The sequence below is a fragment of the Callospermophilus lateralis genome, chromosome 2 (assembly GCF_048772815.1).
Source record: "Callospermophilus lateralis isolate mCalLat2 chromosome 2, mCalLat2.hap1, whole genome shotgun sequence".
Classification (NCBI taxonomy): Eukaryota; Metazoa; Chordata; class Mammalia; order Rodentia; family Sciuridae; genus Callospermophilus; species Callospermophilus lateralis.
In genome coordinates this window covers 756,399-779,770 of record NC_135306.1, presented here as the reverse complement: position 1 = coordinate 779,770, position 23,372 = coordinate 756,399, and the positions used below count along the sequence as shown (strand labels likewise).

General features: G+C 43.2%; 1 protein-coding gene across 11 annotated transcripts in view; it reads left to right on the top strand.

The window, feature by feature from the left end:
- Ehmt1 (euchromatic histone lysine methyltransferase 1) overlaps nt 1-23,372 on the top strand; it is a 157,191-nt gene that overhangs the window by 20,190 nt on the left and 113,629 nt on the right. For 2 of the 11 annotated variants that reach the window (XM_077108753.1, XM_077108754.1), the window contains exon 2: nt 6,061-6,268. The exons of the other annotated variants lie outside the window; for them this stretch is intronic. The gene's annotated coding sequence lies outside the window, so the exon portion shown is untranslated. The remainder of the gene's footprint in view (nt 1-6,060; nt 6,269-23,372) is intronic. 11 annotated transcript variants of the gene reach the window in all.

The window sequence follows — 23,372 nt, the reverse complement described above, 5'->3', positions numbered from 1 at the left end:
CCATTAAGGAATCATTCTTAGTCCTCTGTTTTTTGTTTTTTTTTAATTTTTATTTTATATATATATATATATATATATATTTTAAGAGAGCGTGAGAGAGGGAGAGAGAGAGAGAGAAGTTTAATATTTATTTTTTAGTTATTGGCGGACACAACATCTTTGTTTGTATGTGGTGTTGAGGATCGAACCCGGGCCGCACGCATGCCAGGCGAGCGCGCTACCACTTGAGCCACATCCCCAGCCCTAGTCCTCTGTTTTTTCCTCATGTTTCACATTCATTTAGTCTAACCAAAAACCCCCTATGTTCTACTCTCAGAACCTGCTGCATTTCTCTGATTGCTGTCCCCTACAATGGCTTCACTGCTGGGTCCAAGCCACCACTGTGTCTTGCTCAGATTATAGTTACCCCTGAACTGGTCTTGCTAGTTTTTCTGCTACCATGCTACACCTACCTGTTAAGGCTTAAGTGTGTTCTTCCAAAGTTTATGCATTGGAACCTTGATTCCCAAATTCAACAGGGAGGCTGCCTTGGTGGGGACATGTTTGGGTTGTGGGGTGGAGCTTCAGGAGTAGATTAATGCCTTTTCCTGCTTGCCCTTCCATTTTGTGCCATGAGTTGAAGCAGCACAAGGTCCTCACCTAAAACCATGCAGGTTCTGGCAGCATGCTCTTGGACTTTCCAGCCTCTAGAACCATGAGCCATAATAAACCTGTGTTCTTTTTCTTTTTTAATTTTTTTTAAGTTGTAGTTGGACACAATACTTTTGTTTTATTTATTTTTATTTGTATGTGGTGCTGAGGATTGAACCCAGTGCCTCAGACATTCTAGGTAAGTGCTCTACCACTGAACCCCAACCCAGCCCCAACCTGCGTTTTTTCTAATCGCCAGTCTTGGTCTTCCATTATAACTACAGAAACAGACTTGGGGCACCACTCTGACCATCCTCTCCTTGAAAAGCCAGGCTGGTCCTGGTTATGCTGTTCTTCTACAGGTTTTTTGAAAAATGTTACCATTGGGTGAAGCTGGATGTTAGTAGGTGGAATGGTGTCCTCTCAGATTTAAGTTCACCTGGAACCCCAGAATGTGACCTTCTGGGGACAAAGAATCTTTAATTAAGGAACTTGAGATGAAGTTGTCAGGAGAGGACCCATACACAAGACAGTGGAGGCAGAGATTGGAGCAAGGTATCCATGAACTAAAGAAGGCCAGAGATTACCACAGCCCTTCGCAGCTGGAAGAGGCAAGGTAGTATTCTTCCCTAGGTGCTTCAGAGGGAACATGACCCTGCCAAAGCTTGATTTCAGACCCTGGCCTCCAGAATGGTGAAAAGACAAAGATAATTGATGCCTAGCTTACAGTATTTTGTTAAGGCAAACCTAGGAGACTCACACACTGAACAAAGTGTGTACAGGACCTCTGATTCCATATAACTGCACATCAGTTCACAGTGGCCTCAGTAAGAGGGAAGTAATCTAAGGATTGTTGCTCTGTCTCCACAGTGATTATATCTCTCGCATTTGCACCTGCAATTTATGTGTTTTTTTCACATTCTTGCTGGTGCTTGTCAATGTTCAACTTTTTGTTTTTGCCATCCTATTGGTTGTGAAGTGTTGTCTCATTGTGGTTTTCATTTGCATTTCCCGATGACTAATGATGTTGAGCCCCATGTACTTATTGGCCCTATGTATATCTTCTTTGGGGAAGTGTCTGTATAGATCCTTTGTTCATTTAAATTTTTATTTATTTACTTTTTGAGGTGCTGGGGACCAAATTCAGGACCTTGTGCATGCTGGGCACTTTGCTTATTTTTTAAATTGGGTTGTCTTTATTATTGAGTTGCACAAAACCCAGTTACACTATTTAAAAAATATTGCTGCCTCTTTTTTTTTTTTTAAATTTTAAGGACTTCAGCAATTTATTATTTTGGGTTAAGAGTTACCTTGGTCTGGATTACTGTTTAGGGCCCTGTCTCAGGAGATGTTTGGATCTGGAGCTGGTGGGATATGTGGGAGAAACCTGAGTATGAGGAGGCCACTGTAAAGATTGCTTCCTGCAGTGCCTCCTGAAGCTCCTCCTGGGGACAGGCCTCTTAAGCTTGGACAGGAGCCCATGGGCATGTTCAGTGTGCCTCTGGTGTGGGCTCTTGGCTGGGGAGATAAGTCACTTTGAAGGTGAGTTTCTGTGGCAGTGCTGGAGGTTATTTTATGTTCCCCTAGACTTGTCTCCAAAGCACTCTAGGGTTTTTTGTTGGTGCTTTTTAATCAAAAGTAACGGTCATAGACTCTAAAAGGAGTGATTGTTTTGTTTGGTGAGCTTTGTTAGTAGTTTCTGTGGAGAGACCCTTCTCCATTTTTAGGATGAAAACATCTAAGCAGATGGTTTCTTTTGAGAAAACTCCAGTTGTTCAAATGGTTATCCTAGGAGGCCTGAGGTCCTGGGCTGGCCACATGTGGCTCTGGAGTCCTTGCTGCTTGGTGCCTGGCGCAGCCTCCATCTCAGGGAATGGCTGCAATTCTGGTGAGCATGCCCAGTGTGATGGAGCTTCAGAGGGAGCTGCAGTTAAGCTGCTGTAATTTCTCTGCAGTTAAACTGCTGTGATTTCTCTGCAGTTGGCCACAGTAAACATCTGCTCCAAGAAAGGAGGGAGGAAGTTGGTAGAGATGCCTTCAGGGAGCATGGCATCACACCTGGCCTCTATTGTTGTTTCTCCCTTTACACAGGTCCTCCCAGGCTGGGGCAGGGCTGGTAGAGCAGGGCTGGTAGAGCAGGGGTGCTTGCTGTGTTTTTTTTGGGGGGATCACCTTCTTGTCTCTTCCCTGACAGAATTACTATTTTAATGTTTAGCCACCTGATGTGCATTTTCTTGGGAGTAAGTTGGGAGGTTTTGAAAGATAATGAGGCCAGTTCCATATTTGCTTTGTGGCATGAAGAAGCTCATAACTTCATCACTTATGCTAGGACAAACTAGTGAATTTCCTCTTGTTTAACATTTATAGAGAGTACTTGGACCTTTTTGCTGACTGACAATGTCATCTTGTTTCCTCTTACTCTTCCCTCTCGGTGGCAGCCTCAGTGGCAGCCTCAGTGGTGGTAGGGGTGAGACTGGGAGGGATGACAATGCAGAATGTGTGAGAGCCAGGTATCCTGGGCTCTGGGGACCAGAGGCCTGTGTTGTGTGCAAGGAAGAACAGACTCTGCAGTGGCTCCCTTCTGGGCAAGCTGCCAAGAGGGGATATCTACCCATCTGGGTATGGAAATGACACTGACCACTTACAAGAGACTTGGGGACAGTGTCCTTGAGCCCATTCAGTTCATGTATTCAGGTTGTGAATGATCTCATCTGGCTTTTTTTTTTAATTGTTCAAAATATTACAAAGCTCTTGACATATCATATTTCATACATTTGATTCAAGTGGATTATGAACTCCCATTTTTACCCCGTATTCATCTGGCTTGTTGATGGGCAGACTCCATTTTCCTTACAGTGTGAGAGAAAGGGGGATGTGGTGAGAGGCAGAAACCCAAGGTAGCAGAGCGTCCACTTGGGTTTTCTAAGCAATTCCACAGAAAAACAAAACAGTGTGTGGACAAGTGCTAGATGCATCTTGCAGAAAGACTCAGTGGGGCTGTGGTTCTATTTATTTATTCATTCATTTATCTATTGTGAATGATGGATTAGACAGATGGGTTTGTAGTGTGCCTGTTCTAGAATGTATTCTTGGAACAAAAGGGTGGGGGAGGGCAGGCCACTTTCCCAGATCTGAGGGGACTCAGCTCAATGCGAAGTACACAGTGTAATGGGGAAATGGAACAATAGGGACTGCTCCTTTGTGCCTGCCCTCAAACTGGAACTGGGTGGAGGCCACTGGTGAGCCCAGGCAATACTGTCGCTCGGCAGTGGTGATGTTTTGGGATGCTGTGCGCTGGAAAATGGCGCTGTGGTGGTTCTGAGAGGAATTGTTCAATCAGGTGTGCAAATATGCCAATGCCAGAACTTATTTTGTACCTGTGACATAAATTTTATTTTTATTTTTTATTTATTTATATTTTTTTAAAGAGAGTGAGAGAGGGGGGAGAGAGAGAGAGAATTTTTTTTTTTAATATTTATTTTTTAGTTATAGGCGGACACAACATCTTTGTTTGTACGTGGTGCTGAGAATCGAACCCGGGCCGCACGCATGCTAGGCGAGCGCGCTACCACTTGAGCCACATCCCCAGCCCCGACATAAATTTTAATGGTGGTTAATATCAGCAGCTCAACCCTTAAGGGATTTGTGTTATATTTTCTGAGTCAAGAATATTGTATTTTGGAGGAGCTAGGTCCTTTGACCCTGCTGAAGTCATACTCTGTGCACCTGGCTGGTTCTGGCCCTCCTCTTCTTGTGCTTCACAGGGGTCCCTTTGGGAACCGGGTGTGAAGTGCACTACTGGCAGGTGCAGGACTGCAGCCCCAGGTGCAGGTAGAGGCTTGGCACATGGGGAAGCAGGTCAGGCAGGGTGTAGCTCTGCTAGATATTTGCTTTCCATTTCAGGATAATTTTATTTTTTGGTACCAGGAATTGAACCCAGGGGCACTTAACCACTGAGTCACATCCCTAGCCCTTTTTGTATTTTTTTTAGAGATAGAGTCTTGCTAAGTTGCTTAGGGCCTTGCTAAATTGCTGACTGGCTTTGGTCTCCGGATCCCCCTGCTTCTGCTTCCTGAACTGCTGGAATTACAGGTGTGTGCCACCACACCCAGCTTAGATAATTTTAGAGATGGAAGGGTGATAGAAAATTTTAGTGTTGCAGATTTTTATCTTTTGTTTAAAGCATTATGGAATCTTCTGGGATTATGGCATTATGGGAAAAATACAGCATAATCAAGGATAAGAAGTTTCAAGTGAACTAAAAGTTTTGGTGTTTTTTTTTTTTTTTTGAAATTAAAAATATTTGCAGTCAAAGCATTGTATCTTAAGATACAAGGTGTGTGGCTCAGTAGTGGTTTGGGCTTTTCAGTATCTGAAATCTGGTGGGAATTTGTCTTATTTAAAGTGTGTGCAGCTTGATTGTTTATTAATAAATAAATATATTTATTCATTTTTATGTGGTGCTGAGGATTGAACCCAGTACCTCACATGTGCAAGGCAGGCGCTCTACCACTGAGCTACAGCCCCAGCCCTTGATTAGTTTTATGGAATTCAGAAAAGAGCTTGTTCAAAATAGTCCCACATTCTGGGCAGATCACCTTTTAGAATTACCTCAGTAGCCCATAGGACCTCTTAGAGGGCTGCACCATTTCACAGACTTATTTCTTTTTCTTAAGAAAAGTGGGAGAGTGTTGCAAAGGAGAGCTCCAACTGTTTTATAAGCTGTTTGCAGAGTGCATTTTTTTTCCCTGCCTTGGAGAAGAAGCAGGTCCAGTGGGGATATGGGTAGGTAAAGGAAAACCAGAGGCAGAATAGGAGTGCTAGTAACTTTGATTGCTGGGTAGTCACAACTAGGAGACTGGAGTGGAAAGTCCCCTTTCTTTCTTCCTTCATCTGTTTTGTTGTTGTTGTCTTATATAAAAGTCCTCAGCTCCTGCCGTGGCTGCTCATCTGGTCCTTTGTCCCTCACATTCTTCCCTTGCCCTGCATCTTCTTTTTTGCTCTCTTTGGAGCATTGCCATCAGCATTCTAAGGTGCTGGCCTCTTTTCTACCCCTAGCCCTGTAACTCTTTCTATTCTTTCTATTAATTCTACCCATTTCTTTGCACCAAACTCAGAGATTTGTGTGTATTTGTGTGTCCACCCTTTCCCATTCAGCCTTAAGTTCTTAGTCCTGGAGCCAGCCCTAACACCAGTACAACCTCCTGGTTAAGGATGTCCCTGCCAAGCCATTGGAGGACTCTTCTGGGCAGATTCAGCCCCCCTCTCCTGGTGCTTTCCCTCCCTGTTTTCCCCTGACCCCATTATGTTCTCACTTGGTCCTGTTCCTTGCTGACCTTTCTGCCCAGTGTTGGTGAATATAATAGCTCAGCCTTCCTCTGCCTCATTTCCTATGTTCACCTATGTGCTCATGTCCCCTTCCCTCCACAGGGGTCTTTGGCAACCACTAAACTTCATGGTCTTCCTGCCTGTCTCCCTACACCTTGTGGCCTTTCCCCAGGAGAACCCTTTGCTTCCCTTCCAGTTGTTTCTGCCTTGACCTCATCCCACTGTCCCATCCAAGCCTGCCTCTCCTGATGGCCTGCCTGATCACCTGCCCTTGGAGGCTGGTTTGCAGCACAGCAGTCCCCCCAAATTGGTAAGTCCTCTGGTTACTCTTGACACCTGTCCTCCTTTCCCTGTACTTAACTCCATGGCTTTGAGAAGGGTCTAGGCCCAGCTTTGCTTCCTCTAAATGGAGAATGTTTTTGGGGTGTGGCAGGGCTTTCCCCGTTTCCTGTTTCCTAGCCTTTTTAATATTGGTAGTGCTGGGCTATAGTGGACATTGTAGCCTGTGCTGGCAGCTCCTTTCCTGCTGACCTGACCTCTTTTGGCCTGGGCTGTCCACTGGTTTTGTCCTGTCTACTGCAGGTTTAATACTGTGCATGTCATTGAGGATAACATGGTGACCCTGGCCAGTGTGCTGTGTGGGAATTGTGGGTCAGTGAGGGCCTCTGGTCTATAGTTATTAAGTGTTCTTCTGTATGTTTTTTAGTTAGCACCATTACACTTTATAAATGGGCTCAGAATTTAAAAATTCTTATTATGTTTAGGGAAGGAGCAGGAAAAAATGTACTAAAAGTTATTTATTTCTGACTTGTGGGATTGTTGGTGATTCTGTTATATTGTTTGAAACATAATGAAGTTTTTTTTATAGTAGTTCTACAGAACGAAAGATTAATTGAAAATATCATTTTTTTGTAATTTAATTCATATAGTTATTGCTCATTGTTTTAAACAATAAATAGTAACAACCAAAGGGGGAGATGACCCTGAACTTAAATAATTCCCCTCCAAAACAAAGCTATCCCAAAGAGCTACATACATCATACGAATTAAGACACTAGCCCTGTAGCACTACCAGGCCAGGCCTTACACCTCCCACATGTGGCTGTGCAGACTGTGGGGCCCCTTTGTGTCCCAATAGCAGTGGGTTCTACCCATCCTCCTCTGTAGAGCTCCACCAACACCCACTGCAGCAGGCTAGAGCCACTTGCATACCAGCGCAGACCCCTGTCTGCCATGAATGGAGAGCATTCTTCATAGTCTGCATGTCCTGTGTGAGCCTGCCATAGATCCAGTGCAGGAGCTGTGAGGCAGGACATTTGTAAAACAGTACCACTCTGACCTGTTTGTTTGCAGTGCTGGCAAGTGCTTACCACTGATCTATGTCCTTAGTACTCTTACCTGTTTTTTGTTTTGAAGGATAGTTACTTTTCATAAAAATATTTTTAACATGTAAAGAGGCTTTTTTTTGTTATTTTTTAGAGGAAATGATAGCTGTTTAAAAATGTTCTTTTTTTTTTTTCCTCTTGGCGGGGGTGCAGGGGTGCCAGGGATTGCTGGAGCTGGCTTTGAACTGTCTTTTTTTTTTTTTTTTAAAGAAAGAGTGAGAGAGAGTAAGAGATTGGGAGAGAGAGAGAGAGAGAATTTTTTTAATATTTATTTTTTAGTATTTGGTGGACACAACATCTTTGTCTGTATGTGGCGCTGAGGATCGAACCCGGGCCGCATGCATGCCAGGCGAGCGCATTACTGCTTGAGCCACATCCCCAGCCCCACCACATCCCCAGCCCCTTGAACTGTCTTTGATCCTCCTGCCTCAGCCTCCTGAACCGCTGGGATTACAGGTGTGCGCCTCCGTTCCCAGCTGTTCTCAGTTTTAAAGTGGCAGAACTAACATGGTGCCATTCTGAGACAGTGAATGTCAGAGCCAGAACTGTGTAAGCAGAACTTTGGGGTGCTCAGTACTGTGAAGTATATGATGACCCTGAGCCTGGAAAGTTTTGAGAACTGCTGCTTTGTCATGAATGGAAGCACTGGTAGCAAGGTAACAAACTAAACAAGCAAGATGCCTGCTGCCTATAGAGCTAATGTTCTGATCAGGAGTAAATTTTTTGTGTTACGAGCTTCCAAATACCCAGCTCCTTTGGTTTTACAAACTTTATCATGCTCATTTTTTTTTTAAATCAGCATGAGATTTTGAATGACATTCAGCCAGAAGTGTATAGTTCCCATGCTGTCTCAATCCTTACACAGAGCAGCATTGTGGAAAGTAGTTTTGAAAACCATCCAGTACCAGCAGGAATAAGACGTTTTCTGATTGCAAGTTAGCTTCCATCTCTGTGATTTTCTGTGTGTAGCCTACATTTACTCTTTCAGCCACGTGGTGGTGCCCTTGGTTCAGCAAGTCAAAGTTTCTTTGAGATTTCCTACGAAAGAAGGGACTGGCTGCAGTTTTTAAAAATTTTTAAATTTTATGTATTCTAATTAATTATATATGACAGCAGAATGCAGTTCAATTTATATTATGCAAATATAGCATAGTTTTTTATGGCTCTGGTTGAACACAAAGTAGAGTCACACCATTTGTGTTTTTATACATGAACTTAGGGTAATGATATCCATCTCATTCCACCATCTTTCCTACCCTTACACCCCCCTTTCTCTCCCCCTCCTTTGCTCTATCTAAAGTCCATCTATTCTCCACCCCCCCCCCCACCATCCCCATTATGAATCAGCATCCTTAAATCAGAGAAGACATTTGGCATTTGTTTTTTTGGGGACTGGCTAACTTCACTTAGCATTATATTCTCCAACTCCATCTATTTATCTGCAGATGCCATGTCTTTTTTTTTTCTCTTTTAATGCTGAGTAGTACTCCATTGTGTATATATATATATATATATATATATATATACACACACCACATTTTCTGTATCTATTCATCTACTGAAGGGTATCTAGGTTGGATCCACAATTTAGCTGTTGTGAATTGTGCTGCTATAAACATTGATGTTCTGTTTTTAAGTCCTTTGAGTGTAAACCGAGGAGTGGGATAGCTGGGTCAAATGGTGGTTCCATTCCCAGTTTTCCAAGGAATCTCCATACTGCTTTCTAGATTGGCTGCACCAGTTTGCAGTCTCACCAGCAATGTAAGAGTGTGCCCTTTCCCTTACATTCTCGCCAACACTTATTGTTGTTTGTATTCTTAATAGCTGCTATTCTGACTGGAGTGCCTTGAAATCTTAGTTTTGATTTGCATTTTTCTAATTGCTAGAGATGTGGCTGCAATTTTATGAGCACCACCTTTTAAAATTTTTTATTATTTCCCCCTGCCAGTGTAAGTTAACAGTGGTCAGCAAAGAGCCCTATTTTCCTTCTGGGTCACACGATGATGAATAGTGATATCCTAGAATGTATGGGGACTCTTTTTTCCCCCACAGATGTTTGTTGGGCACTTGTAATTTGTTTGTTAATGTGGCCAAGTTTTCAGCAGTCACAGAATATTGTTGTGCACCAGGTATTGTGCTAGGTGCTGGAACTGTGAAGAGAAGTAAACCAAAGTCCATGTTTCTCAGGGTTTCCTCCTATCTAGGTGTGTACAGTGCATGGTGTTCTGGAAGAGCCAGGTGGCCTTTCAAGGCTCAGGGGTAAGTTGGAGCCACAGGGAAGCAGAAAGTTGCATCTAGGGTTCAGGACTGCCAGGTTCAGTCTGGGAATTTTAAGTAGCTGGTATAGTTGGGCCATAAGGATTTGACAGGCTGTTTTTGGACCTGAAAATTATTGGGCTAGGTTAGGGACCCACAAGCTTTTTTTGTAAAGGATCCATGTGTGCAGGCCACACACAATCTATTGCATTTTTTTTTTTTTTTTTTTTATGACTTAAAGTAAAAACTGTTCTTTGTTCGTGGAAGTAAGTTGGCCTCACCCCGACCTAGATTGTGTGCCATGAAGTGTGAGCTCAAGCTTATTGGCAATGGGGAGCCACTGAATTTATAAAGAGAATTATGGCAAGGTCATAATTTGAGAGGGCTAATTTTTTTTAAAAATATTTATTTATTTTAGTTATCAGCGGACACAACATCTTTGTTTTGTATGTGGTGCTGAGGATCGAACACAGGGCCGCACGAATGCCAGGCGAGCGCGCTACCGCTTGAGCCACATCCCCAGCCCTGAGAAGGCTAATTTTAACTGCACAGTATATGCTAGGCTGAAGAGAAAGATGGGAGTTAGAAGAAGGAATTGGTAGATGATTCCTTTTACCTTTGGCTTTAGGAAGGTTATGACTTAAGGTGGCAGTGCAACTTGGCACTGGGTTTGATCCTCCAGCACCATATAAATGTAAAATAAAGATATTGTGTCTACCTAAAACTTAAGAATGAATATTTAAAAAAATAAATAAAAAAAATTAGGGAAGTTGTAAGTATGATAAAGAGTCGAGTTCCCGTGTCCCCTCCCCCCTGTCAGCGGTGAAGCGGCCTTCTCAATACTCTGTGATTCTTAAAAAAAAAAAATTATTTTTAGTGTAGATGGACACAATATCTTTATTTTTATTTATTTATTATTTTTTATGTGGTGCTGAGGATTGAACCCAGGGCTTCATGCATGGGAGGCAAGCACTCTACCACTGAGCTGCAACCCCAGCCCTACTCTGTGACTCTTAATGTTTCCTACAAAGACATTCTTTTAATCATAGTAGCAGCTATCACTGGGAAGTTGATACTTAGTTTTAAAAACATTTGTGTGTGTGGTGTCCTGCCGCCACTATTTTGCTGTACAAAAATATTTTCTGATTTTATTGTTGTAGATATATTACATCTTCCATTTTAAAGGAATTCCTTCTGATTCCGTTGATTTCATAGTCTTGTATTAGCTAAGTTTATGTTTGTGCACCTCAGTCTTCTCCCCTGCTGTTTCTTTGTGGTAAAATATTCTTAATATCACTCTAACCCTTTTAATATTTTTTTAAGTATACCATTGAGTGATGATGAGTGTACTTTATGTGGCATATCCATCATCGTTGTAATTTTTATTATCTGAGGCAGAAACTCTGCCCAGGAAGCAACAACTTCTCTTTTCTCCCTACTCCCAACTCTTGGTAACCTCTAATGTTCTTTCTGTCTCTAATTTGCCTAAACTAGATATTTCAGAGAAGTAGAATTATGCAACATTTGTATTTTTGCATTTGGCTTATCTCACATAGTTTTCAAGATCCATCCCTGTTTTATGTGTAGTATGTTTCAGTACAATATTCCTTCTTTTTTTTTTTTTAAAGAGAGAATGAATTTTTAATATTTATTTTTTAGTTTTTGGCGGACACAAGATCTTTGTTTGTATGTGGTGCTGAGGATCGAACCCGGGCTGCACGCATGCCAGGCGAGCGCGCTACTGCTTGAGCCACATCTCCAGCTCCAATATTCTTTCTTATTGTAGAATAATATTCCATTGTGTGGAATATCACACTTTGTTCTTGAGGGTTGTGCTTGTTGTGGCATATTTCAGTGTGAGAGTATTTACCACATTTTGTTTATACATTCATCTGTAGATGGACACTTGGGTTGCTTCTATCTCTTGGCTATTTTGAATAATACTGCTATGACCATGATTGTACAAGAATCTCGCACAGACCTTCCTTCAGTAGCTAGATCACATGGCAATTCTGTTTTCCCTCTGTGCATCCTGCTTTAACCCCAGTAGCCTACCAGCACCAGAGGCCAGACAGTGGTGCCGGGCCACAGTTTGTTCTGGCATGGGACTCTATGACAGACCTGGGGATGGGCTGGTAATTGTTTTACCATTTTGAGGAACTGCTATGTGTTTTCCATTGCAGTGACACTGTTTTACACTTCACCAACAGTATAACTTTGCCAAAACTCACTATTGGCTGTCTTTGTGATTATAGCTGCCTGGTGGATGTGAAGTGGCACTGAGTAGTGCAGATGGGGATGGACTTGCTCTTGCCCTTGGCCACCCAGTCCACTCCTTTTGGATCACAGTACTGTGCTTCCTGGCTCTGGTTGTTTTGTTCCCTTTTCTCACAAATTCAGGAGCTTTAAAAATTCTTTTCTTGGAATATAAATGGAGTCCAGTTTACTAAAAATTCACAGGAAATTGCTAATTCTATTGAAGTACACAATACCCAGAAATAATTAATGAGATTGATTGGTGTCTGAAAGTATTTGGAAAGGGTATAAAATCAGAATCACACAAAAACATTGGCTGATATTACTCAAGGTGCCAGGATATTATCTGGGAAGAATGACCAACAGTTGTAAAGAATATTTGTACGTACCTTCCCATGTTTCTAGTGGTCTTTTCTCATCATGTGTTTTTTTTTTTTTCAAATTAACCTTTTCTTTCTACCTTGGAAGGGAGTTCTTAAAACTGAAAAGCGAGGAAACACTCTTTTTATGTGGAAGACTTGGAGCTATAGTTTCATCTCAGGCCATAATTGGCAAGTGACATCTGGAGTGATCGTCTGATGTGTTGACAGGGCATTGTGGGTTGAGTGTGGTGGAGAGTGGCAGGGGGCCCTGGGCATGCTCTTGGGTCTGCTCAAGTGGTCCTGCCCCAGGGGAAGGTGTTAATCACTGTTGAGACCTCTGTGAGGTACCTACAGCACCATGGGAGGAGCTGGCCTGGTTTAGTGCTGCAGTGGGTGGAACTGACATCAGTGCCAGCTGACAGGGAAGGGACAGGGGCACGGCAATGACACTCTTTAGAACAAGTATTTGCAAGCTCAGGTAAGGCCTTAAGATAAGTCAGATGGGGTTGGGGGGTAGATGAGGTTGTGGCTCAATGGTAGAGCGCTCCCCTACCACATGCGAGGCCCTGGTTCAGCACCACATAAAAATAAATAAATAGGGCTGGGGATATGGCTCAAGCGGTAGCGCGCTCGCCTGGCATGTGTGCGGCCCGGGTTCGATCCTCAGCACCACATACAAACAAAGATGTTGTGTCTGCCGAAAACTAAAAAATAAATATTAAAATTCTCTCTCTCTCTCTCTAAAAATAAATAAATAAATAAAATGAAGGTATTGTGTCCAACTACAATTGAAAAATAAGTATTTTTTTTTTTAAAGACGAATCAGAAGGCCATATGACAAGTCAGAAGGCCATGAGGCCCATATGGCATAGTGAGGTCAGACTCTAGAGTCGCGTGCATGTGGCCAAGGGAGTTGGCCCTTGGCATTAGCTGGACTGAGCCTCTCTGCCCACCTACCCACGAGTTTGGACTATATCCTTTAAGGTATATAGAGAGAGCCAACAGTTTTTCAGCATACCAGTTATAGGCCTTTATAATTTTTATTTTTCTAGCACTGGGGATTGAGCCTGTGGGTGTTATACCAATAAGCTATATCCCCAGCCCCTCCTTTTTTGTGTGTATATGACTAAATACACACACACACACACACACACACACACACGTATGTATGTATGTGTATATTTAGTTGAACATAATACCTTTACTTTATTTATTTTTATGTGGTCCTGAGGATTGAACCCAGCACTTCACATGCAACTAGGCAAGTGCTCTACCACTGAGCCACAAACCCAGAACCCCCTCCCCTCTTTTTTTGGTTGTTGTCCTGGGGATTGAACCCACGGCCTTATGCATTCGAGGCTAGCACTGTACCAACTAAGCTATATTCCCAGCCCCTCTCCCCCAGCCCCTTCTATTTCATCTCATCTCATTTCAAGAGGATCTTTCTAAGTTGCCCAGGCTGGCCTTGAACTTGTGATCCTTCTGCCTCAGCTTTCTGACTAGCCAGGATTACAGGTGTATGCCACTGTGCCCAGCAGTTTTTGGTACTGGGGATTGAACCCACAGGTACTTAACCACTGAGCCACATCCCCAGCCCTTTTTTGTATTTTATTTAGAGACAGGGTCTCACCAAGTTGCTTAGGGCCTTGCTAAGTTGCTAAGGCTGGCTTTGAACTCATGATTCTCCTGCCTCAGGCTTCTGAGCTGCTGGAATTACAGGCATGTGCCAGTGCTCCCGGCTAGTTAAAGGGCTTTTTGAAAAGAAAAATAGTAGCCAGATGCCATGGTGTGTGCCTATAGACCCAGCACTCAGTAAGCTGAGGCAGGAGGATTGCTTGAGCCCAGGAGTTCATGATCATCCTGGACAATGTAGTAAGACACCCCCTGCCCCCCCCCAAAAAAAAATAGTGCAAAAGAGGATGGTGAGAGTGGTCTGTGGCAGAGCTGTTTCATTCATTTGGAGGAGGTATTATGAGACTCATATGACATAGTGAGGCCAGATTCTAAGAGATTTGGTTTTGAACAGTTTGGTTTGGGGGATGACTGACAGGGGCTTCTTGTTTGGCATATGGCAGATATTAGAAATATTTTAATTTTATTATGTGTTTAATATATTGTATAGTAATAATAGCTGATATCTATTGAGAGCATGTACATTCCCATAGTCCGGAACAATCTGTAGCTTCAAATTAGCCCTTTGTTTTGGGTTGTGTTAGTTGTTAGTTGCTTCCATTTTTTTTTTTAAAGATCTTTTTAGTTGTAGATGGACACAGTACCTTTATTTTATTTGTTTGTTTTTATGTGGTGCCAGGGATCGAACCCAGCATGTCACGCATGCTAAGCAAGAACTTTACCACTGAGTCACAACCAGGCCCAAGTTGCTTCCATTTTACTGAAGGGTAAACTGAGGCACGGTGCATTATGTAACCAAGATAGATTATTGCCGGGTTTCTGATTTCACTACTAAATGGCTCAGGGGTCACTCCAGGTAAACTGGGCTGACTGGGCTGCATGAGATAACCACACAAGAGAAACACTACCTTTTTCTTTGGGGTCGCTGTGACAGCTCCTCTGACCTTAAGGGTCCTCAGGAAGAGAAAGAGGGAGAGCATGCGCTGACCCCTTTTATTGAGGAGAAACTATTCAAATGAGGCAAGGGGTCAGGTTTCAGGGGGCTGAGTCTATCTTCATGATGTCCACTGTCAGCAGGTTGACTGACACCTGGGTAGGCCACACCCAAGGGCACAGTAAGAAAAGGGGACACATGGAAGGCACTTCCATGGAAGATTCTATCCTAAACAGGGCAAGGGATTATATTACAAAGGAACAGGTGAGCATAGCTTCACTCATGGGGCTGTAGCAAGACACACCCATGCACGAGACCCGGACCCTCGAACCCAAGAAGGGTGGGAAAAGCTCTGCCATGTTTCTGTGACTGGGCGCCTCAGCACCCAACTGGGGAGTGTGACTCAGTCACGTGTAAGGTTGGTCTCCCACAGATTACACATCTAGTAAGTGGCAGAACTGACATTTGAGTCTGATCAGACTGGTTTGTGAGCCCTGGTACTCAGTGTTACTTTGGTGTCTGGTTTCCAGTGCTCAGGGCATGATGCAATGTGGAAGGTCCCAGGCTGCCCAGGTACCTACAACACGGTGTGTAGGTAGAGGTGGGTGTAGCTCTCCTTTTTGATGCAAAGAAGGCATGACTATCTTCTGTTTTAGATCTAGTTTTTAGTTAAATTGTTATAATACTTCTACTCTTATAATACAGTTAAAATTGAAACTTTTCATAAAAGTAGATATCTTACAACTGGGTGGTAGTTGACAGTATTTTGCCATACCATCCCTGTGTTCTTTCTACCCTTTTTAAAAAAAAAAATTTTTTTTTTTAGTTGTTGATGGACCTTTATTTATTTATATGTGGTGCTGAGAATCGAACCCAGTGCCTCACACATGCTAGACAAGCACTTTACCACTGAGATACAGCCTCAGCCCCTTTTTACTCTTCTTGATCTCTTATTTATTAATTTTTGCTCAGGTGTCTTCGAGGTTTCATGAAATTTTCATCTTTAAATACTTGGTATGTATCCTTAAAAAAATACAGACTTAAAGTCAAACACAATGCTGTTTTCTTTTTTTCTTTTTCTTTTTTTTTAAAGAGAGAGAGTGAGAGAGAGAGAAAGAATTGAGAGAGAGTGAGAATTTTTTAATATTTATTTTTTAGTTTTCGGCGGACACAACATCTTTGTTTGTATGTGGTGCTGAGAATCGAACGGACCGCACGCATGCCAGGCGAGCGCATGCGAGCGCGCTACCTCTTGAGCCACATCCCCAGCCCCCACAATGCTGTTTTCACATCCTTGAAATTAACAATAACTGGGGGTATCGTCTAACTACTTTCATGTTTTCCCTGATTATTTCAAAATGTGAGTTTTGGATTGTTGGTTTGCTCCCACTAGGATCCTGACACAGTCCACACTTTGTACTTGCTTAGGTTTAAGACTGGTGTCTAGAGCAACCCCTATCCCCAAAGTCTTCTCATGCCACTGACTTGGTGAGGAACCTATCAAGTGATCTTGTAGAATGGCCTACGTTGGATTTCCATCACTGATTTTTTTTTTTTTAAGGCACAGATGTTTATGAGGCATGTTGCTCCTCTTAGGGCTAACAAATGACAGCACACTGAGCATTCCTGCCTTCCCTGGGACCATTCATATTTTGAAAATTGGCTGAAATGAGGAAGCAACAACTATATCTTTAAGGTTAAGCCAGCAGAACTCTCAGTGCTACATCACTGGGCTCACATTGGGCACAGAGGTGGGCCTGGGGCTGGTAGTGTGCAGGCCCTGTTCTTGTTCTGGGTCTTCTTTCTATGAGACATTCTTTTTTGAATTTTTTATGGTGCTGCAAAAGATCCCAGGGTATTGTGCATGCTAGGCAGATGCTCCACCACTGAGCCACCCCTCAGCCTTCTGTCAGGTATTCTTGTTGGTCATGGCCTTGTGATTTCTAATGGAGTCCATGAATTTTCATCTTAACTTGTTCCATATTAAATTTAGAGAGAGAGGGAGTTCAGGGCTTGCCTGCTCCCAGCCCTCCAGTGGAGGTAGTCTGCTTCCAGGGGATGTGTTCTGAGCTGTGTGCTCTGAGTGTTTGCCAGTTCCAGCCAGCAGTCCAGCCATAGTTCCACATGCTCATATGCTGTGCTACCATGGAGGCAGGAACTGTCCATATGGGAGTCTGGCTGACCAGGTGGAGGCCCCACTGTGTAGTAACTCCACTGGGAAGGCAGGCTGTGAGGTGTCAGGTTCAGAAAACTTGATTTCGTTAGTAAATCAAATTGGTCATTGTACTATCCAAACTTGAAACAAACTGATGTGTAAACTAGAAAATTAGCACATTTATTGGTCATAAGAAACAGGTACCACTGTCTCCATGTAGCATAAAAGTTGCTTGACTTTAACTCCTGCTGTATGTTTTGGAACAGATAAGACTCTGGCCAGGAGTTAGTACTCACACTGAGGGAGCGTGTTCTCATAGCTGGCTCTCGTGCATGAGCAGGTTTTAGTGACTGGAAACAGAAGGTTGGAAAAAACTTCAACCTGCATCCGCCTTGCATTACTACCAGGCCTCTGCCCATGCTTTCTCAGCTCTTGGAACATTTGTGCTGATCAGTTTAGTCCCTCACATCCTCAGCTTGCTGCATCTTCTCTGTAGGTTGAATTCCCTGAGGGTATAGATGAGGACTGTTTAGCTGGAACCTTAGCAGCCAGTGAGCATGGAGCTTGGATTGCTGAGTGAGCTCTGTGAGCCAGACCTGTGCTGGGAGTACAGATGGCTTCCTCCTTACCTCTTGGGATATTGGCATTGGCTGGGGAAGGAGTGTTGTGCAATGCCCTACCTGATGACTTGGTGGTGAAACAACAGTGATTGTCAGACAAGGCACAGGGGTGAAGATTTTCTGGTTCTGGTTCTGGAGCCTTGATGGAAAGCCTTGGACACTGGGCTGGGCTCATCTGAAGGCTCACCCGTTGCATGGCTGGTGGCTGGAGCCCTCTGTGTGGTACAGGCTTCTCACATGTAGTGGTTGGGCAGCATTGAGTGAACTGATGTGGTGGAGCTGTGCCCATAGCATGCCGATGACTTTGGGACCTTGGTGTTAGGCAGAGTCACATCACCATGTTCTTTGTGCCCAGGCAGCTGTGAGGCACAGCCAGGTAAAGGTGAGGGAATGTAGATCCCTCCTGTGGGTGGAGGAGTGTCAGCATCACAATGTTCAGGGACCTGTAGAATAAATAGGATATATGTCAGACCTGCTTTTGGAAAAATTGAGTGGCTGAAAGAGCCCTCCATAAATGCAGCAAGGATGGGTTTCTTTCTTTGCAGGGAGGCCCACCTAAGGGTTAAGTAGTAGATGGAAAGGAAATCTTTTCTGGTATTTTGAAATCTCCCAAGTGTAATTTCTGGGGCTACTTTGGATATTAATTGTTTTCTCCAAATTTAGGAACAAACTTTCCTTTTTCTGCCAAGGAAAAAAACAAAAAAACAAAAGGAAAAGAAAATTTCTGAGAGCTGTTGAAAGGATTCATTTTTTTTCTCTCCGCCCCCTTTGATAATTGGGGAAGCTGGTATGTGGAAATACTTGAGATCAGAGATGGGCAGATAGCGCTCTGCATCTCTGAGTTTGCTGAGCTGGAGAACTATTTGTATTTCCTGATTTTTTTGTGCCATGACAGTTCCCAAAGAGGAAGCACACCTCTCCTCCAGACTTGTTATAGTCAGAGTGAGTCTTTTTCATAGGCAGGCAAGTTTGAAGAGAGTTTGCCAGGTTTCCTTTCCAAAATGTCTTGTCACCTGGATCTGTCTTCACAGTGCAGGTAGCTGATATATAAAAACTGATCCCCTCACAAATGGCAGGATAAAAATACTTTGAGGCCAAAGTGGGAAAGAAGGGTGTTCATTCCATGCAAGAATGTTTTTTTTCTTCTTTTTCTGCCTCCCACATGAGAGTCATTCACTCCTTCTGTTTGTTCTGTGTACCTTTGTAGTCCTGCTGTTCTGGTGAGGAACCTGTATTTGAGCCCTTCTGTTTAAACTGGCTCTTAAATGTGAGATATGTACAGCTGTTAAAAGTTAGTTTTCTGTGCATGCACAAGGGCCCTGAGTTCTTTGGCCCTGCATGGACGTGAAGGAGACTTGGGGAGGCTCTTTCTGGGAAGACGGAAGCTAATCTGTGAGATGGTGTGGCTTTCAGGAAGGGAGGGCCCAGTCTACCAGGTTCCAGTTCCAGAGGAGGGAATACAGCCTGTGGCCTTCAGATTTGTCTGTGAGCCTTGCTGCTTCCTAGAAGGTCTGAGCCAGTGAGAACGGACCTTTAAGTTGACTCATGAAAACAGTAGGGTTTGCAACCTATGTATCATGTTTTTTTTTTTTTTTTAGCAGTACTTGGGATTGAACCCAAGGGCATCCATCACACATGCTAGGCAAGAGCTCACTGAGCCACACCTCTTCATTTTGAGACAGCTCTTGTTACGTTACCCATGTGTGTCTTGAACTTGCTATCCTCCTGGTATCAGCCTCCCAAGTCACTGGGGTCACAGGTGTGGCTGCTGCCCCCTTTCCAGGTTATATTTTTACAGGTAGTCTCTGTGAGTTACACAGTAGGCACTTGTGGCCTGTGTTTGTCTTGAGGAAGCTCCCGCCTGACCTTTGGGCTGACCAGCCTGGCTGTGTTCCCAATGGGTTGTTTCACTACCCATTGCCCAGGCACAGTGTTGTGGAGACTGGAAGCAGTTTAAAGTTTCTGGTAACTTGATGAGTTTCCTTGTGGCCTAGGATATAAGGATGCGTTCTGTGGTTAACCCTCATGGCTGGGGTGAGAAGTTCTCTGGGTCAAGTATTTTGTGCTTGCTGAGTCAGTAACAAGAGAAATGCCTCTTGAAGGCATTTGCCTGGTAGAGCCACATGCAGGTACCTCTCTGGTGGTGCTGAGAGCAACCATAGCCTCATGTCTTCACATGACTCCTACTTGCAGAGTGCATGGCCTTCTCTGAGAGCCTTTGGATGCCTCTGAGTCAACTGGGCTGGTGGTGGGTCCTTGCTCTTGCATCCCTTTAACCTCTTGGTAGCATCGAAGATGCTGTGCAGAAACAGAGACTGCTTAATGGGTGCTGAGAAGAAGTCGTCGTTGTCTTAGTCTTTGGTGGTACTGGGGTTTGAACCCAGGGCCTTATGCATGTGAGGCAAGCACTCTGCCATCTGAGCTATATCCCCAGACCCCAAATTACCACTTTTGAAGTGATTTCTAGATGTGTTACTCTAGGCAGTGTACTACCTGGTAGTCTTTGCCTCCTGGTGGCTGTGCCAGGGAGATTACCAAATGCTGTAGTGTGCTGTCTTCAGTAAATGCATGGGTCTGACTCACCTCTTTAGACACTCATCCAGGACAGCGGGGTGGGGGTGGTGGGGGGTGGGGAGACTTTAAAGGAGCATGAACACTGGTAAGGGACAGAGCTCAGCAACACCAGGCAGAAGCTGCGCATATATAGAGTGGGGTAGCACCATCCTGGGGCCCAGATGTCCCTGGCAGGATTGTACCCACCTGCCCAGAGCCTGGCTCACCCCAGCCCCTTTTTGGGCCAGACAGGGCCTAGACTTAGGCAGGGCCTGAGTTTAGGCAGCTGGGAACAATTGTCTTCAGTGTTTTAGAATTGATGCACTTCCATTGATTCTTTCTTCTGTCTTTAAATTTTAAATTTGCAAAGTAATTTAAATATTTTTACATGCTTGTATTCTAATACTTCTAACAGACTCTCATACATTCCTTTTTTTTTTTTTCAACTAGGGACTAAATCCAGGGGTGCTTTACCACTGAGCTACATCACCATTTCTCTCTCTCTTTTTTTTGTATTCTGAAGCTGTCCTCAAACTTGTGATATCCCTGTCTCAGCCTTGTCTTTGAGTTTTAGGAGTCTTGTAGTGGTCATCGTCTGAATTCTGTGCTCTTTCTTTACCAGACTCTTCTTTTTTTGTGGTACTGTGGATTGAACCCAGGGGCACTTAACCACTCACTGAGCTACACTCCCAACCCTTTTTATATTTTATTTAGGGACATGGTCTCCCTGAGTTCTTAGGGCCTTGATAAGTTGCTGAGACTGGCTTTGAACTCGCAGTTCTCTTGCCTCAGCTTCATGAGCCGCAGGGATTATAGACATGTGCCACCGTGCTTGGCTTTCACCAGACATTGTTGATTTTAAAAAAAGAAAAAAATAAGTGGTTTGGTAGAGTAGATGGGGGCAAGCACCTGGAAGGCTGGGTTATGGGCAACATCACCTGCAGGTGTCCTTCTCCCATGTGGGAAGGTGCCCCATCTATCAGGTGAGCTGGCTGTGCAGGTATGAGGCAGCTCCACTGCAGCGGGCATTTCCAGCAGTGCATTACCAGGAATGCATGGTAATCTTCCCTGGAAAGTTGGTGTTTCATTAAATTCTAGTCCCGGTTCCTTTTACTGTATGTATAATAGAAAAGATTCTTTTAAAAAGTACCTAAAATCAGTAGCAGTGAAATTTTAGCTAAACTGTATTATGGCAAATTATGTTTGATGCACAGTCCTTTCATGTTAAATGGCATTAGAGAGTTGATACTTGTAGATGGAAGACAATGCTGTCCTTTCACCAGTGAGAAGGAATTCATTCGGTTGAAGTGTCACTCATTGATTGCTTTTTTAATTTTTTAATCTATAGATGGTGTGAAGTCGTAGTGATTATTGCATGCTTATTTTATGATTATGTTTAGAGGCAGGGATATAAGTAAAGGGCTGGTAGGTTTTTAATTTTAATCATTAAAAAATCTAGATTATGGGCTAGAGTTGTGGCTAAGTGGTAGAGCGCTCACCTATCTTGCATGAGGTACTAGGTTCAATCCTCAGCACCACATAAATATAAATAAAAATATTGTGTTCACCTAAAACTAAAAAAATTTTTTTTTAAAATCTAGTATATGTAGATGTACATCCCCATGTGGTAGCATCTGTCCTGTGTGTCCAGAAAGACTTTGTGAGGTCACTGAAATGGGCACACATAGATACCAACACTCACCTAAGGAAGGTGGTTTTTTTAAAAAAAAAAAAAATTTTTTTTTATTGGTTGTTCAAAACATTACAAAGCTCTTGACATATCATATTTCATACATTAGATTCAAGTGGATTATGAACTCCCATTTTTACGCCAAATACAGATTGCAGAATCACATCGGCTACACATCCACATTTTTACATAATGCCCTATTAGTAACTGTTGTATTCTGCTACCTTTCCTATCCTCTACTATCCTTCCTCCCCTCCCCTCCCATCTTCTCTCTCTACCCCATCTACTGTAATTCATTTCCCTCCTTGTTTATTTTCCCCTTTCCCTCACAACCTCTTATATGTAATTTTATATAACATTGAGGGTCTCCCTCCATTTCCATGCAATTTCCCTTTTCTCTCCCTTTCCCTCCCACCTCATGTCTCTGTTTAATGTTAATCTTTTCTTCCTGCTCTTCCTCCCTGCTCTGTTCTTAGTTGCTCTCATTATATCAAAGAAGACATTTGGTATTTATTTTTTAGGGATTGGCTAGCTTCACTAAGCATAATCTGCTCTAGTGCCATCCATTTCCCTGCAAATTCCATGATTTTGTCATTTTTTAGTGCTGCATAATACTCCATGGCGTATAAATGCCACATTTTTTTTATGCATTCATCTATTGAAGGGCATCTGGGTTGGTTCCACAGTCTAGCAATTGTGAATTGTGCAGCTATGAACATCGACGTGGCAGTATCCCTGTAGTACTCTCTTTTAAGGTCTTCAGGGAATAGTCCCAGAAGGGCAATAGCTGGGTCAAATGGTGGTTCCATTCCCAGCTTTCCCAGGAATCTCCATACTACTTTCCAAATTGGCCGCACCAGTTTGCAGTCCCACCAGCAATGTACAAGAGTACCCTTTTCCGCCAGCACTTGTTGTTGTTTGACTTCAGAATGGCTGCCAATCTTATTGGAGTGAGATGGTATCTTAGGGTGGTTTTGATTTGCATTTCTCTGACTGCTAGAGATGGTGAGCATTTTTTCATATACTTGTTGATTGATTTGTATGTCCTCCTCTGAGAAGTGTCTGTTCAGGTCCTTGGCCCATTTGTTGATTGGGTTATTTGTTATCTTATTGTCTAATTTTTTGAGTTCTTTGTATATTCTGGATATTAGGGCTCTATCTGAAGTGTGAGGAGTAAAAATTTGTTCCCATGATGTAGGCTCCCTATTTACCTTATTGTTTCTCTTGCTGAGAAAAAACTTTTCAGTTTAAGTAAGTCCCATTTGTTGATTCTTGTTATTAACTCTTGTGCTATGGGTGTCCTATTGAGGAATTTGCAGCCCGACCCCACAGTATGTAGATCGGAGCCAACTTTTTCTTCTATCAGACGCAGAGTCTCTGATTTGATATCTAGCTCCTTGATCCACTTTGAGTTAACTTTTGTGCATGGCGAGAGGAGGGGATTCAGTTTCATTTTGTTGCATATGGATTTCCAGTTTTCCCAGCACCATTTGTTGAAGATGCTATCCTTCCTTCATTGCATGCTTTTAGCTCCCTTATCAAATATAAGATAGTTGTGGCTTTGTGGATTA